General features: G+C 41.1%; 1 long non-coding RNA gene across 1 annotated transcript; it reads right to left on the bottom strand.

The window, feature by feature from the left end:
- Positions 1–2,342: 2,342 nt before the first annotated feature.
- On the bottom strand, positions 2,343–4,452 carry LOC109302543. Its single transcript, XR_002098834.1, has 3 exons — positions 4,418–4,452; positions 3,850–3,904; positions 2,343–3,198 (listed from the first exon to the last, which is right to left on the bottom strand). It is a non-coding gene; the product is annotated as an uncharacterized LOC109302543 (long non-coding RNA).
- Positions 4,453–16,002: the final 11,550 nt, after the last annotated feature.

The following is a 16,002-nucleotide window of genomic DNA, read 5'->3' as shown; positions in this document are numbered from 1 at the left end:
GCACACCAGGGGCAATTCTCCTTTGAATTTTAAGCATCTTCTACAATACATATATACTGGGTGGGAGAAAAGGAAAACCTGTCACAACAGGCTACTGAATATTCCTAGAAATAAGATATGGCAAGATAGATTTAAATGATTTCTAGAAAAGGATCCAGCAGGCACCTTTCAAAAATATGTAACATAACTCCAAAGACCAGAATAAACCATAGAAATAATTAAGCAACTTTCTAGCCCCTCATATTATTTTTGTGCACTGCCAAGGGCAGTTCATAACAGGATTCAGTTGTGGCAGCATCTGGCATATTTGCAACACCCGGTGCATACACATTTACAGTATATTCAGCAAGGCCTTCAGTGCCACTCCACTTAATGCTGTGAATGCATTTTAAGAGTAATATGCACAGATTTGGATGTCTTTTACAAATTAGATGTTATAGGCATTGACAGCATACACATTAACAGTTCCTTTGGAGCAGTTTCTCTGTAAAATGTCAATTCGGATTAAGAATAATGTGTTTTGCACTATGGAGCCTATTGAAATCAATGGTACTTGGTGTATTAGCAGTGTAGTGGCTCTATAACATGCAGTGCATGCAAAATATAATTCATTATGAGAAACAGTTTTTGGAAATTCATAGGATCCATTTTATTAACTGAAAAAATTTTTTTTTCTTAAAAACCACTGAAACAACCAAAGATATTTGGAATTTTTTGTCCATCATTTTGGTGTTACTGATATCCTCAGTACTGAAGCTGAGCTGCTACTCAAGTCTATATGTGCCCAATTTTTCTCAACAGCAAAGTACTACTCTGTGGGTGCATCCACACAAGAAATTTACTGTGGAGTACACTAATTAACTCTGCAGCAAACTGTCTTGCTGCAGAGTTTTTTTACTCAACAGCAGCACCTGTGTAGATGCTGAGCTGGCTGTCTGGGGCATGAGAGCACTTTTGTGCCGGGGCTGCCTGCTGGCTAGCCCCACACTGCAGCACGCTTGTGCCCCAGCCTGTCCCTCTGCAGCACATTGAGCTGGATCAGAGCAGCCCCCAGCTGGCAGGCTGAACTCCCAGACTCCTGCCAGCCATGGCTGTTCGAACCCAGCTCAACATGTTACAGTCCCAAGCACATGTGTAAACATGGGCCCAGGAGCAATAAACTCCAGCATGATAAGCCAGAGAATTTATAGTGTTGCATTAATATGCATGTACAGAGGTGCCCTGCCTGGTAAGATTTACTTCCCTGCTTGTTGTAGGCAACGTTAATTCATACCCAAGATGGACAAAAGAGATTGGCCAGGGTTTTCCAGATTGTCTGGTGCATACATGTCATCTCCTTCTGGTTTTGTTCCTGTCCCCATCCCTCCAGTCCAGAACAGTCCAATAGTTAGAGCACTCTCCTTGGAATATGGAATAACTGTTTCCTCCACTCCAGTGTAGCAGAATTGGGTGGGCCTTTCTCAATCCCTCCTCCTCAAGCTATTTCACATTGTATATGTTATTAAATATTCATTAGCACAAAGATATGAACCTCATTCTCCCATGTGCCAGGTAAGATCCCTGTGCACTGGGTTTCTCACAGTGTCATTGTTTCAGGACCAGAAAATAAGAGTGGCCAGACTTGCTCTTTTTCTTCTTCCTTCTTTCCTTTTCTCCTTCCCTCTTTCTCTCCCTTCTATTTTACTTTCTTCTGTTCCAAAAGCTTTTGAGAATCAAGAAACCAACCACAAATTAACCCCCCTATATTAAATGTGAATTGGTAAAATGTATTACATCTCTATTTCTAAAATAATAAAACAGTTCAAAAAGCAATTAATAGGAACAGAAAGATAAATTTTAAACAGACTACCCCTAATAAATTTCTTATCACATACCTGCTGAGTAAAGACTTGATCCTGCTGCCATTGAAGTCAGGTCATACATTATTTTAATTTCTTCTAGCTAGCTTGCTGGCTTCTAGTTCTTATAGTAGCATCCATCACTGAGGCATCTAAGTGCCTCTGAGGAAATAATAACTACTGTAACAACTAGCCAGTTGTCTAATTTTCCTCTCTACTTCCCCCTGAGGCCGTCAAAGTTAGGGGTATATTTTTGTTTACTGTTTTAACACAACTTCTCTCCACTTTTCCTTGCTGGCTTCAGCCTTTTTGACTCCTACAGCTTCTCTCTTATTTTTGCTGCTTTCAAATGTCTCTGTGTGTCTTTTTAGGTGAATAAGTCAGTTCTATATTTTACTTGCAAGGGTGTGAAACAGTGCTCATTCTTATCTCCTCTGCTAATGAATTCTGAAGCCTTGGCCCAACTGAAGAAAAAGTCAACATGTACTCATGAGCCAGTCCTTTATTCATTTCATGTTCATAACATAAATGTAATATTGACACCAATGGTACTAGAGGAATTGCAGATTACAAGTAGCTTAAAGGAACAGCTGATGCACATGTGTCCTCATGGATCCCACACAGGAGAAATTATGGGCCAGATCCTATTATGTCGATTGTACTGACCTAAGAGGACTCAATACAGTTCTCCTCCATCCCATACAATGAAACATGCTGTTATGATGCTGTTTTTGAAACACACTTAGACATAAATGTAGTCACAAAAAAAAAAAAAAAAAACAGGGAGGAGAAAGGGGAAGGACTCATTACACTTTTTAAACAGTGTTTCAGGATGGAATAGAATCATATTTAGGTGCCTAATTCCAAGTGCTTAATAAGTCTGTGTGACTTGCTGAAAGTCCTGGGTGTCACAGGTTTGAGGCTAACACTATTATAACTGAGCTATTCTTTTGTTCAACACAGCTGTCAGAGGAGATTGCCATTATGAAGAAAAGGATACTCTCCAAAGTATCTACCACTATGCAGTAACTGGCTTTGTAGATTAATTCTGAAATTGGCTGATATTTTGTCACAGGCCATTGAGCTGCGCCATGCACCAGATTGAGGTGTTCACTTGTCTCATGCTTCTGAACAGAAAGCTGCTGCACTCTGGATTCATTGAAGAATCTGTTGTGAATGATCAGTTATTGTGGTTGGATACAGAAAGTTACAATGATATTTCATGCAGGGTTGGGGGAGGCATGAAGGCATGAATCATAGTCACCAGGTCACTGATATGATTGCAGACAGCCTTATGGCTCATCACAATTGGGTGGAAGTTCTTGGTTGATCCCTAAATAGCTCCACTTGGCAGTCTTGCCTGAAAGAAAATAGGATATAACAGAAGACAGCTAGCACATTTGAAAACCACAGCTTAAAAGATGTTTTTTTCTAACAATTTAAATAGGATGTGATGGCTGGAGGACGACAACATAGAAATGTACTAAGGGAAGGTGGAAAGGATACAAGAAGACAAACAAACAAAAGCAGCAAGCATTAGGTTAGCTTGATTTAAGGAGATTAAAAAACAAAAAGGCCTCTGAACCAACCCAGATAAATAAATTTGGTAAATACTAATTAAGAACAGTGACACCTTGGTTCTTGTGTTTACAGGTTTTGCACTCTCCACAACACAATTTAAATTCCCACAGCTGTTACTGAAAGTCAGTCTTAGTCCATTACTTTAATTAATCTATGCTCATTATCAGCATGGCAGTTTTCCTATGAACAGAAAGTCAAAGGAGAAGTTTTATAATTAGTGAAGTTTTTTTTAGATTAATTTGCAGGAAACTGAGACATTAAATATTTTCTACCCTTAGTAAAGTTCTTTGATCTGTAACAATACTGATGACATCTCTAAATACAGCCTTGAAATAAATACTTGAGGGCATGCAAATCTGGTGCATAGCAGAAAATGTCACTCACACTAACCAGCTGCTTTCTCATTTCTTCATAAATTAAAGGGTGTTACCTTGTGCATATGGCTTTATCATGATCCAAATATTCTTCCAAGATATGAAAAAATACTTCGTAATTGAAAGGAAAGAGACAATTACTTTAGAAGGCTAACCCTGCCTGCACATTTACAAATAACAATGCCTTTTAGTTGTAGAGATATGATTTAAAAGGTGCAATTGCATGGCCTCTTAATGAAAGTATACGCCGTACTTCCCCAAATCCAAGACAACTTGGAATTTAAGTTGATCCCCCAATAATTAGATTCTATAGCGGGAACATTTATAAATTTGTTTTAAATTAGATATAGAATCTAATTATTGGAGCGTTTTCTTAAATGTGTCCAGATATAGAATCTAATTTTTGGAGGGTTGTCTTAAATTTGTCCCCTCCATTGCTACAGCAGGGATAGGTAGAGAGGGGAAGGTGACCCACTTGCCCTCTGTGCTCCCCCCCACAACCTACTTCTTTTCTTTGCAGCCTGTCCTACCTCTCATCCACAATGCCTACAAGCCCTTCCATCCTACCACCTGTTTCCCCCCAATGTCTGGTCCCCACGGCCTCTGCCCTGTCCCTCCTCTTACTGTCAGACTTGGCTCCATTGTCTCTTGGGGCGCAGAGCATATGGAAAAATGGCTCCCTGCCCAGCCACGCACCTGTAAAGTGAGCAACACTCAACCCTCTAAGCAGGGCCAGCTGAGCCTTCACCTGTTGATTGATTTTAGGACTCCTGGTCCCTGCTGTGCCACAAACTGGTTTCAGTCTGTGAGTAGGTTTCACCCATGTGGCTTTCCTGGTCCCCGTTCCTGATTACTGCCTATGTACACAGTGTTTGGGTACTCATTTGACTTAGCCATGTTTCCTGACATCTGCTTCTGGTAACCCCCTCGCTCAACACATGAACCCATTTAATGCTGGCTTGCTCTCTGGCTGCAGATGATAGTAACACTCCTGGCTGTAACTACTAAGCCTAATGCCTTTGTGGACTGAGACAGTAGCAGCATCCCAGGACCAGAGCTGTGCTGAGCAGGGGTTGGAACCTCCATGTGCACCAGGAGGTAACAGAGCCACAGCTGGAGCAAGAACCAGTCCTGATGGTAAGGTGGGGGAGAGGGGCAGAGGTTGGGGGGAAGTTGTGGGGGCACAGGTTGCAGAGGGTGGGGGAGGGAGGAGGTGGCTGCTGTAACTCTGACTGGCCTATGTCAGAGCCACAGCAGCTGGTGGCTGGAGTCAGAGCTGCAGCAGTTGGCCCCAGCTTCTCTCCCCACCTCCCATCTTGTATCTGAGCCAAGACCAGGGGTTTTTCCCCCTTTGCTGAATGGAGGAAAAAACCCCCTCATCTTGAATTTGAGTAAATGTAGTAGTACTTATTTCATATAAATGTTGTCTACCAAGGTCTTAAAACATCCACAAATGGAAATACCAAAATCTCTCTGGGTAACCTGTTCCAGTGCTTTACTACCCTCCTTGTGGGAGAGTTTTTCCTAATATTTAACCTAAACTTCCCAGGCTAGAACTTGAGACCATTGCTCCTTATTCTGTTATCTGCCACCATTGAGAACAGTCTAGCTCCAACATCTTTGGAACCACCCTTCAGGTAGTTGAAGGCTACTATTAAAACCTCCCTCAACTTTTTTTGTCCAGATTAAATAAACCCAGTTCCCTCAGATTTTCCTCTTAAGTCATGTTCCCCAGTCCTCTAACCATTTTCACTGCCCTCCACTGGAATCTCTCCAGTTTGTCCACATCTTTCTGTAGTGGAGGCCCCCAAACTGGACACAGTACTCCAGATGTGGCCTCACCAGTGCTGAATAGAGGGATCACTTCCCTTGATCTTCTGGCAATAATCCTACTAATGCATCTCAAAGTGCTGTTACCCTTCTACACAATCAGGACACATTGTTGGCTCATATTCAACTTATTGTCCACTATAACCCCCAGGTCCTTTCTGGAAAGCTGCTGCTTATCCAGTCATTCCCCAGTCTATACTAGTGTATGGGATTGTTCTGTCCTAAATGCAAAAATTTGCACTTGCCCTATTGAATTTCATGAGATTTCTTTTGGTGAATTCATGCTGCCTGTTCCTAATGACCTTCATCTCTCTTAGAAATGGATTCCTTGAGGATCTGCTCCATGACTTTTCCAGGGACTGAGGTGAGGCTGACCGGTTTGTATTTCCCTGGATCCTTTTTCTTCTCTTAGCCTTTCCCAGTCATCCAGGACCTCTCCCAGTTGCCATGAGTTTTCAAAGATAATGGCTGGTGTCATAGCAATCACATCAGCACCCTCAAGTGTATCACATCTGGCCCTATGGACTTGCATATGTCCAGCTTTTCCAAATAGTCACTAAGCTGTTCTTTCACCACTGTCAGCTGCTCACCTCCTCTTCAAATGGTGCTGTCACGTGCAGTAGTCTGGGAGCTGATATTTCCTGTGAACACTGAGGTAAAAAGGCACTGAATATTTCAGCATTTTCTGCGTTATCTGTCACTGGGTTGCCTCCCCTGTTTAGAAAGGGACCTGCACTTTCCCTGATCTTCATCTTCTTGCTTACATACTGAACCTTTTTTGTTACCCTTCATGTCCCTTGCTGGCTACAACTCCAATTCTCCAGTTGTACTTTGCCTTCATGATTTCATCCATGCATGCCTGAGCAATACTCTTATATTCCACTTACCCTAGCTATTTGTCCATCTTTCCAGTTCTTGTAAGCATCATTGTTGTGTTTTAGCTCACTGAAGTGTTTCCTGCTTAGCCAAGCTGGTTCTCCTGGACTCCTCTCCTTCTCAGACTGGCTTCCCATCAGTTCCCTGAGTGGAAGTCTACTTTTCTGAAGTCCAAGGTCCTTACTCTGCTGCTCTCCTTCCTTCCTTTTCTCAGCATGCTGAACTCAATCATCCCATGGTCACTGCTGCCTGAGTTGCCATCCACTTCCATATTCCCCACCAATTCTTCCCTGTTTGTAAGCAGCAGATCAAAAAGAGCACAGCCCCTTGTTGGGCTCTATAACACTTACACCAGGAAGTTGTCCCCAGCACTCTCCAAAAACTTCCTGCATTGCCTGTGTACTACTGCATTGCCCTCCCAGGTGATTGAAGCCCCACATGAAAACCAGGGCCTGTGAAATGGAAACTTCCGCTAGCTGTTTGAAGAAAACTTCATCTATATCATCCACTTGGTCTGATGGTCTGTAGCACCCACCATGACATCACCCTTGTTGCTCTCTCCTCTGACCCTAACCCAGAGACTTTCAACAGGTCTATCTCCAGTTTTATACTGGATCTCTGAGCAATCATATGGCTCTTTTACATAAAGTGCAACTCTTCCTGCTGTCCTTCCTGAAAAGTTTGTACTCATCCATGACAGTGGTCCAATCATGTGACCTGTCCCACCAAGTCTCTGTAATTCCAATCATGTTATAGTTCCATGACTGTGCAAGGAATTCTAGTTCCTCCTGTTTGTTTCCCAGGCTTCCCTTGCATTCACGTACAGGCCTCTGAAGTAAATAGCAGATTGCCCTATTTTCTCAGAAAGAATGAGAAGGCAGCCCCAGTTGCTTCATCCTGCTTATGCTGCCTTCAAGTCATCCACTACCCAACTTATCTCAGGGCTTTTGCCTCCTTCCTAATTCTAATATACTGAAAGCTGACATATATAATATAATGAAATATATAACAAATATAACATGGCATATATTATGACATGATATGATATAATATCGTAATATAATGTAAGATGGTACATGAATTCTATAATATAGGGAAAACTGACATATGTTATGTTTAACCTCCACAGATATGGGTATTTGCTGATAGCTGATAGCTCAAATGCCCCCTATTGTGTATCAAGTATACTTACTAAAAGAAAACTATGTCAAATTAAACTAAATTGAGAATTTAAATCAATTATTGAGGATAAAATGCATTGCAGATATATTACAACTATCTTATAAAAGAGTAAAATAAGTCCAGAATATTCAGAATGAAGGTTAGATTTAAAAGAAACCCAAAATATATAGATATATAAATTTACTTTGAGAACCAATAACTTTAATTTTGTTCTGTTGTGACATTTGGAGTATTAATTTGGAAATTAAAAACCAGTCTTTATTTCAATATTAAAAAATAGTTGAATAAATAAAGCACTAAAAAAGAGTTGTAAAACTCTGAAAGTAAAATAACATATATGATTTTCTGCAAGAGAAAATCATACTTCTTTCATTCCTGTAAGTAAGTTAAGAGTGGATAAATGTAAACTAGGAGCTATTATTTATTTCCTCCCCAAAGCCTTTGATAAAGTGTACTGACTGAGTTTTGCTTGAATGATATAAAAACCTAAAATATTAACACATGGAAGGCTAAGTAATGGGTTAGAATGTGATTAAGGGGTCCTTTGCATGTTACATTTATATTACAATTAATACCTTAGGTCTTATATGACCCTTGGTATGGTTGCAGGGCCAACAATCAGCTGATTGTTGGTCCCAGCCCCAGTGTGGCCCTTGGGTTTTAAATTAGTGTTGGTGTCACCCTGACCCTGGAGCTGTACATAGGTCTTTAACATAACCATTCCCAATAACCATTCCCAATCAGCTGATTGTCAGGCCCTGCGCCAGGCTAACAGGCTGTGAGTATCTAGCTTACAACTTGTTAATTCAGGTAGATGCTGAGATTTTCATATATTGATCTGATCTCTGATCCCAAAATCTTGCCTCCTACTATGCATATTCTGGGATCGGGGAGAAATAATCTATATTAAGCAAGGAAAGTATTGGATGATGGTCTCAATTTCTTTTGGGATTGGTGTTTATGACGGGGGCAAGCTTGGGGCTGAATTTCAAGTCAGCCTGCCTGCCTGTCTGTGGGGCAGTCCGCCCAGTCTCTCCTGCCACGATTTTGCTATAACAATGAACTGGTGGAAAATGCAGGAGGTTGCCCATTACATGCCCCAATGCCCGGCTGTGCTGTCCACAGCTCTGTACCATCCCTACAGATGGGCCCATGCCTCACAGATGGCATCATAAGTTCTTAATGTCTCCAGTCCCACACTGGGCCCTATAACACTCTAATCTGGACCCCAACTACATCCCTCCTAATCAGGCAGTCAAGCTCCCTGACTCCTTCTTCCTCTGGGGCGTGGACCCCTGGGATCTTTGGCCACACAGGTCCTAGTCTCACCTTCCAGGCCAGTCAGAACCCCAGGCCACCAGCTCTAGGCATCCCTTGCAGTGGGCCACTGGCTCTTCAACCATCCTGATCCTGGCCCCAGCATGGACGAGTCAAGGGTACCTTGGGTCAAGTTTGAGCTGTTTGTCCCCTCTCTCCTACAGGTCTCCCTTCTTGGGCCCCAGTCAGGGGTTACCCACCCGCTTGTGGGTCCTGGGGTTATAAAGGCACCTCAACCCACCTTTCACCAGAGAGGTTCATGGTCCTGACATTTGAGTTGGGCTGCCATGCCACTGGCAGTCCCACCAGGCCTCCCTATCCTGGCAGGGTAGAGTTTCAGGTCATGTTCAGGACCAGAAGCCTCCAAGCCATCCCCTTAGCTCTTGCCCTTACCCCCAGGATGTTCCATACCACAAGGGAACTAGATAGTGCTACTCCCTCAGCTGCAAGCAGCTAACTTCTGTCTCTGCCTGGCTGACCTTTGTTTGAAAGTGGCCACCTTAATCAGGCACCTGTTGGCTGCCAGTTCCCACCCTTAAAGTGGCAGGCACCAAGGGTGCACTGCCACGGTGTTCTATAAGGGAAATAAGAAAAACTCTGTTCCTAATCTGTAAAAAGGGGAATCAGCATAGCAGCAATGAAGACAGCAGTTTCTTCAGAAACGCCTAACAAGTGTATGTGACTGGGTAGTGGAATGAGAAATGAAATTTACTGTAGGTAATGCACATTGCTAGGAACAATGTGAACTGCTCATATACATTGATCAGCTCTAAATTAACAGGAACTGCACAGAAAAAATGTCTTAGGCATCATTACAGACAGCTCAATGTAAACCTTGCTCAATGTGTAGAGGCAGCCAAAAAAGCAAACAAGATGTTAAGCTGTATTAAGAAAAGGACAGAGAATAATATTTAAATATTATAATGCCATTATATATCACCTTGAAAACTGGGTCACCCTATCTTTAGGATGCAATAAAAATAGATAAGGGCCTCAGAAGGGAAACAAAAAGAAAATATTGCAGACTTCCATAAAAGAAAGGTTTTAAAAAATAAGGCCAGGGATTTCAGAAATGATAGTTGATATTAAATGTCCCATTTTTTGAACCCACCTTGAAATACCTTAAAGAGGTCCCATTTACACAAGCTGCTGAGTACCATACTTTTAATAATGCATCTCCTTTAAAGAAGGACCCTGAATCTAAGGCACCCAGTGTTAGTTATGTCCTTTGGAAGTTTTTGGTTTGGAGTATATATTTTAATAAATAAGGCATAGCACCAATCAAATGAATAGTTCCATTGCTTCAGTACCTTACTGGTTCACAAAAGATGTGAAATACTGCTATATACAACTAATAAAAAATAAAAGAAATAATCTAGGATTTTGATTTATTTTTTTGCATCTTACAGGATCTCCAAAGTGCTGAGCAGACCCAAAGGACAAAAAATTTAAAACATGTGCAAAGGTACACTTTTTGTAGAATATATAATTATCTTGGACATTATTACGATAACACTTCCCCAAAACCCTGCTTTTTCACCAGCCCTAATAGCTGGTTATTCAGAGAAGCGATGGATATGATTTTGGCTGCTATTGGGGAAGAAATAGATAACAATCTGGGAATCCAGCAGGAGAAAGGCGAGGCAGCCAAGCAAATTGCAGGCACCTTCTGGTAGCAAATGCCTAGGGCAGATATAATTCAATAGGGGGTCCAGTTTCCTGATAAGTTAGATCAGTGTGCACCTTGGGAGAACACTGACAGGCACCAGTGCCTTTTCATTGCTAGAGTGCTCTTATCAGTGGAACTGAACTGGTTGGCAGGGCAATAATGTGAGTCTTGCTATAAAAGGCTGGTGTGAACAAAGACAAATTGATAGAAGTCACATTCCAACAATACCTCCTAACTTGAGGAGTTAATGACAATCTGTAGAATAATGTCTTCAGATCTGAGGGTGAAACCAAGGCTAGCAACTCTGCCTTTAGGACTACTGATATTTTGAAAATAACATGATTCAAAATTTGTTAAAGAAAACGTCTCTTTCATTTAGCAATAGAAAAGCAGCACCTGCTTCAATAGGTGTAGAATGTATCTCAGACCAACAGACAGTGCATATAGTCATATGGAACAATGTACAACAAGGCAAACAAAAAGACCCCTTTCCTCCCCCCCGCCCAAATATTCACGGACTGAGAGACTGTAACTTGTTACTGGAGTCTAGTTTCTTTTCGTTTGATTGTTTTGAGATAACGACAGGTATAACTGTTAGATATTCATATTTATTCTGTGCTTTTGCAATTTAATATCCATCTCTATGTAAAACTGTTCTTCAGAAACTGTTTATACCATAGTATAATGAATAGAGTCTTTGAACATTCCTTCTTTATTCACAAATTTCACTCCTAAAAGAGATATAATGTATTCTTTATACTTTGAATGCTTTCTGGTCATTCAGAAAATCATAGAATCACTCTGTTGATGTCCATGAAAATCATCTCTTTTTGTAGGCTGTAATTTTGCATATGAAAACATCTAAAAGGACAATATTTACAAGTTCAAAGATAGGGCAAATTAAGGTTGAACATACCAAAATATCTGACCTACTTAGCTGATCTAAATACCCTGAGGTTTGGAGGTGCAGCAACTCATGTTTCTGAACTGATCCAGACATCTCAACAACATAACTGCAGAAAGCAAAACAATTTATAACAACAGTAGAAGCAGAAGTGAAAATATTAGACCAAATTTTCAAGGTGGCCTCATCCTGCCACATATCTTATGTAAGATTTTGGGGTACACATTTGCATTTGCCAATTTTGGGAACCTGAAAAATCTATTCACATTTTTAAAAATATTTTGCACATGCTTTCAGATTGCTGCATATCTTAACATCTAGTTTCTTTCAGGGTTTCAGGGTTGCCTGTAAGTTTAAAATTTAATTCCAAAACATTCCAAACATTGTGCAACTAAAACTGCAACCATAAGTTTAGAGGCCCATTGTTCAAAGGCCTAATTTCATGAATAATTTTAATAAACCTAATTTAATTAGTAATACAGGGTCTATCTGGTATAACTCTACTTAAGGCATTACAGCAACAGAAACCTGGAGTAAGTGTGATAAGAATTAGGATCCATATATCAAAGGGCTATTCCTTACATTGATGCAAATTGTCCTAAAGCCATTCTAATATTTTTTCCTAATGAGTATACTTGTGTTTTGTTCTTAATTTCACATCTATCTTTTATTACTTATACTACAGTATAGTGAACAGAGTCATACTGACCTTCTCTATTAGGTGAACTAACACACACTCTGTGTGTGCATGTGCGTGTATGTGTGTGTGTAAGTATGTATGTATGTATGTATATATATAATTCATTGTACTCATGCCAGGCATTTTTCCTAGCTATCTGCTCTAGAATACTTTTAATTAACAGCTACATTTTTTAAGTGTCTGTGATGAGTTTTAGCCACATGACTCCCAGTAAAGTCAATGGGAAGTGGATTGCTATAATCCTTGCCTGCCGCTTTGAAAATTTATGAAGGAGAAACTAAATAACAAAGTTCACTGGCCACAAAGAGCCTCTGTGTTTTTGTTAAACTCACTCAGTATTCAGTGGCTCAGCTTACTGAGCTGCAGGCTGCCTGCTTCACTGGATGCTGCAGTCTGATAATTGGCACTGCTGGTTACTTCTACAACCATTACCCATCAATTCATGGGTCCCGGGATAATATGGAATGGGACTCATTGTGCACTGCTGTTTCCAAATTAGGGAGGAAAAGCTAAAGAAAAAGAATGTGATATTGTGGGGAAAAAAAACAAAAACGAATGTCATGGTTGTCCTTAGACTCTAAACACAAGCAAATCTTAGGCTCATCTTGAAGCCCATCACTGTGTATATTTTGTGGGTATTCCGAAGAATGCAAAATATAAGGATAATCAGAAGCAATTAAAAAAAGAAACTCCTCAAATGCTGGTTGTCTTCTCAGCTCGTATAAAACAGGACATTTTCTATCTGTAGCCATAAAAGCATGCAGTGTGTTTATAGCTGAAAGTATTACTCAGCCAACAAAAGATGTAATCCAACTTTTTCTTTCTCTTTTTTTAACTTTGAGACAGACAAGAATTAAAACCCTCGACCATTTATGAAAGTCAGTTTAGAAGCATTAGACTACAATATACTCCTGATAAATTATTAATTGTAGCATCTGTGTAGCTGTTGATGCCTTCTTTTATTGTTATTAATCATTAAGACAAAGTTTTTTTAAAAATAAGTTCCAATCAATTTCCAGCTAGGCAAGAAGTGAAGATCCTCCCTACAACCCTCTTGTAACAGTGTCTTTTATGCATGGCCTCTGTCACCCAACAACCCTTGCTACTCACCACTTTGCAGAACATGATCTCACATCTGAGATCATGTCTGAGCCTATAAACATGCTGGGATATATCCCTGGACTTTTCATCTACTCTGGGTGAAAGATTACTTCTGCCTGCTGCCTCATGCTTGGAGGACTTCAAAGGCTTCATGATCGTTGTGGTAGGTTTTATGATAGTTCTGGTCAGTGTAGGTCCTGAGCTTAGTGTAGTTCTCAAAACTTCTAAATCTTTCATACTACATATTTAATATGACAGCCACACTTTGTATCAACAAACAAGTTTGGGAAAGATTTTCACCCTTGAATCAGAATGTGATCAAACTATGGAATCAGATCTCTTGTTTTACAGTGCACTTCTATGGCCTGCCAAATAGCTTGGCATACAATTTAAGCAGATACTCTCCATTATACATGGCAATCAAAGATCCCATCCTTCAGACATCTTCAGACTAATTCCTTGGTGGACTGATTTGTGATATAAAACAACTGGAAATGTCAAATCTTCTATTTCAGAGGCAGCTGGAGCCCATTAACTCTATTTACTATATTGTTGTTACTGGGGAGGAGGAAGTTTCTGAATATCTAACTTCTGGTGTCTTTAATTCCAAGTTTACTCTTCAAGACAACACATGACTTAGCTAAACAGATATTGATAGAGACATTTTTGTTTCCTGGATATTTTGCATTTTTTCCTACCCAACTAAAAACTCTACCTCAGATCTGGTAGCATAGAACAGAGGGATAATTCAAAACCTGAGGTGTTTCAGGCTTGGATGCTAGAGGGATATTGGGTTTAGAATTATACTGATCTTCACTGATCTTTGCTCATCTTGATCAACCGTAGAACAGTCTCTTTGAGACTGACTTAAATATTTTCTATCTTCATAGGCACAAAATTCCTAATACCACATAGGACACTGATACCCAAGGTTTCACACTACCTACTAGAATTGAAGCAGAATGCTCAATTCTTAGACTCGGTTAAGGTATACTTAATAGCTGTCTTGGCATATATGCTGCTTGGAGTGCATCTATATATAACTAACCCACCCTTTTGGCTAGGGACAGAAGTTACATATAAACCAGTATAAGTGATCAGAAACTGGTTCAAATCTGTAACACTACAGAAGTTCAACACACATAACCTGCTTTCAAAATGGCCAAAACCAGTTTAAGATAAGCCTGGATGGATGTAGGACCAGACTGAACTGATTTAGTTTAAATTGATTTATTGAACTTCTGTTCCAGATCCACTCCAGATTCAGGTTAACTCAGTCCCCCAGCATCCCAGGAACCATTGCATCTCCCCTACAAGCCCCCGCCCACAGAGTGGTTAGGCTAGCCTTGGCCCAAGCTGTCTGCTCCAGCCAAGCAAAGAGGTGTGCTCTAATGCCCCATGGGGTCTGGCCTTCAGACATGTGGCTGCATTTCCAGAATCAAAAGTGAATGTCTGTTCACTTGCTTATTGGTTTGATCTATACAACTTAGACTAACCTGCAAAGATTGAATTGATTCAGCTTTGGGATTTTTTACTATCTGTACCGTACTTCGCCCTGGCACAAACCTCTAATATTTTGAGGTGTATGTGAAAGACCACAAGTTTGTTTTACTGATGTGGCACATGTAGTCTCTACATAAAGGTAGTGTCAAGATGTATGTAGCACTTATCATTCTTTTGTATGCCTCGTGGTATCTGATATAAATGTATTTTTATACTTGTTTGTCCCACAGCTTCTAGCCCTCCTTGATGCTCCACTGTAAGTAGCCTGCCACCTTCCTGCATTTCAAAATGAGCTGTATGGTAGTGATGGCACCATCACTAGGAGCTCTGTCCTCCACCAAGGCACCTATGACTATGAGGTGAAAGTTGTGTGCCACACAGTTGGCATCACACACCACCTTCACCATATTAGCCCCATTGCCAGTGACCATGAATCCATGGGTGAGTTCACCCTGCCTAATGAACCACCCCTGCACCATATGGTTCATGGCCACCATTATCTCCCTTGCCATGTGGGACTAATCCATCATCTTCACTTGAAGAAAAGCCTGCCAACAGCCTGACTGATTGCACCAGTGCCCTGTGAGGGAGAGTTGGCATGATCTCCACCCTGGCTGCTCCAGATGTCTGAGGTGAAATGCAAGGCTACCTGTGGACCTGCCTTCCACAGCTCCTCCCTCAAGTACTTACTGCATGCCTCATACAGGGATGATACCACCATCCTGCTAAAGGTGGTAAATGTGGAAAACAGCATGAGAAGTGCATCACAGAGACCAACTGGTGGCTTTGGGAATGGTGTCCTGAGGTGGGCTTTGGCTTCCTTGACAACGACCTGCACATCATGACAAGAGGCATGCTCGGGTGGGATGGGCTCCACCTTTCCCCTAAAGGTAAGTGTGTGTTCTCTTCTAGGTTGGCTGATCTCCTTTGGTTGGCTTTAAACTAGGCTCATTGGGGGAAAGGGAAGACAAGGGAGGAGGAAGCCTTGGACCGCTAAACCAACCAGAACTCACAAGTATAGCCCAGCCTAGACCGATAAGCGGAACATATACATAGGTAAGCAACAGGGGCCAGGGCAGTGCTGTGATTAGGGGGCCAGTGCACACAGGAGGCCTCAAATGCCTCTA

The sequence above is a fragment of the Gavialis gangeticus genome, unplaced genomic scaffold (genome assembly GCF_001723915.1).
Source record: "Gavialis gangeticus isolate Ggan-Ray unplaced genomic scaffold, GavGan_comp1, whole genome shotgun sequence".
Taxonomy (NCBI): Eukaryota; Metazoa; Chordata; order Crocodylia; family Gavialidae; genus Gavialis; species Gavialis gangeticus.
Note: the sequence above shows the minus strand (reverse complement) of the source record. Positions and strands in the feature narration are given on the sequence as shown.